Raw genomic sequence first — 2,070 nt, 5'->3', positions numbered from 1 at the left:
GAAAAAGAGACGAAAACCTTCAGAATGTTGGATTGACAGTGACTACCACAAAGGTCTTAATCATGACATAAATCATGAGACTGACACAGGATAGGGCAAGGTTCAAATCTGTTTTTGATAGGGTCGCTATGAGTCCACTTGAATGGCATCTAACAACAGCAAATGTCCTCTGGGCTTATTCATGTTGTAAAGTGTTTAATAAATCCTTCAGGTGTTTTTTAATGTCCCATGTACTTTCTTGTGTGAATATACCATAGTTTCTCTATTTACTTGGAGTTAGGCACTTGATTTGTTTGCATCTCTTTGCCACTGTGAACAATGCTGTAATAATCATGGATGTGCACATAACTGTTTTTGTCATAGCTCTTAATTATTTTGAACAAATTCCTAGCGTTTAGTAGCTGGATCAATCAAATGGTACTTTTATTTCCAACTTTAAGGAAAAGTCAAACTGCTTTCCAAAGTGACTGCACCACTTTACATTTCCACCAGCAATTTATGAGCATTCCAATCTTAGCATATCCTTGTCAGCATTGGTTGTCTTCTGTCCTGTTAAATGGTGCTATTCTTCCTGAGATGAGATGCTATCCCATTGTTGTTTTCATATGTGTCTCTCCAATAGCTAGTGTCAATTGGCCCAAGGGCCTGAGGACTTTTGTTTTCTTAATGTTAAGATGTAGTCCATTCAGAAAGCTGTAGTCCTTGGTTTCAGCAGCGAGCATTTCAAGTCCATCTCACTTTTCAGCAAGCAAGGCTGTGTCATCTGAAAACACAAATTGTTGATAAATCTTCTGCTACTGATGCCACATTCCTCTTCAAAGAATCCAGCTTCCAGAATTATTTGTTCAGCATACAGATTGAATAGGCATGGAGAAAGGATACATTGCTGATGTACACTCTTCATGATTTTAAACCACACAGTGTACCTTTGCTCTGTTTGGTCACTAGGTTTTTGATCGGGGCATAGATTTTTCATGAGCCCAATTAAGTGTTCTGATTTTTTAATTTTTCTCAATGTTAGCCATAGTTTTCTAGGACACCCACAGACAAATGCCTTTTTATAGTCAATAAAGTACAAATAGGCATTCTTCTGGTAGTCTCTGCTTTCAGTCAGGATCCATTTGACATAAGCAATTATATCCCTTGTGTCACAGACTCTTCTAAAATGAAACTTGCAGTTCCCTGTCAATGTAATGTGTTAGTTATTTTGGATTATCTTCAGCAATATTTTAGTTGTAAGTGATATTAATGATATTGTTCTATAACTTCCAGGTTTTGCTAGATCACAATGTCAAAGGAATAATTTCCAAAAGAGGTCCAGGGGCTTCTTTGAGTAAGAACCAGAAAGTTCTAACACAGATACACAAGAAAGACAGTAATACCAAGTGAGAGCAAGAGAAAGAAACTGAAGTTTATCAGAAGTTCATGACAGACTATGAACAGGTCAGGCCAGACTGACCTCTGTTTTGATCTTACAAAAGGGTTTATATACCCTTTACCAGCAGGCAGTGGGGTTTACACAGCTGGTGATTCCTTCTAATGGATGTACAGTGATTTTTGGCCATCTTATTTGTCTTTTCCTTGAGTCTGTTGTTTTGCCACATTCCTTGAGAGTCTGTTTTTATTGTCATATAGCTGCATTTCTTGAGGGTCAGTTTCTATTGTTATGTTGCCACAGTCTTTGTAAAAACCTGTTCTGATTGATCTCCTTTGTCAGTGTTTCCTCTGCTATTCCTTGCCAACCTTCGACCTTTCTTGGAAATGGGAACAGATGTAGATCTATTCCTGTCAGTCTTCCAGGCACTGTCTTCCAAATTTTCTGGCATACAATGGTGAGCCTGTTCAGGCCTGCATCTGTTAGATGAAACATGTCAACTGGTATCTCATTGATTCCTGGTGTCCTATTATTGCTAATGTCTTCAGTGCTGCTTGAACTTCTTCTTCATGACTTCATTATTCTTGTTGATATGGAACTTCCTGAAATCAAGAAAACAAAAGTCCTCATCACTGGGCCTATACAACATCATGATAGATGGCAAAGAGATTGAAGTTGTCAATGATTTCATTTTG

The sequence above is a fragment of the Elephantulus edwardii genome, unplaced genomic scaffold (genome assembly GCF_000299155.1).
Source record: "Elephantulus edwardii isolate Elephantulus edwardi_28Jun2011 unplaced genomic scaffold, EleEdw1.0 scaffold00003, whole genome shotgun sequence".
In the NCBI taxonomy this organism is placed as follows: Eukaryota; Metazoa; Chordata; class Mammalia; order Macroscelidea; family Macroscelididae; genus Elephantulus; species Elephantulus edwardii.
Note: the sequence above shows the minus strand (reverse complement) of the source record.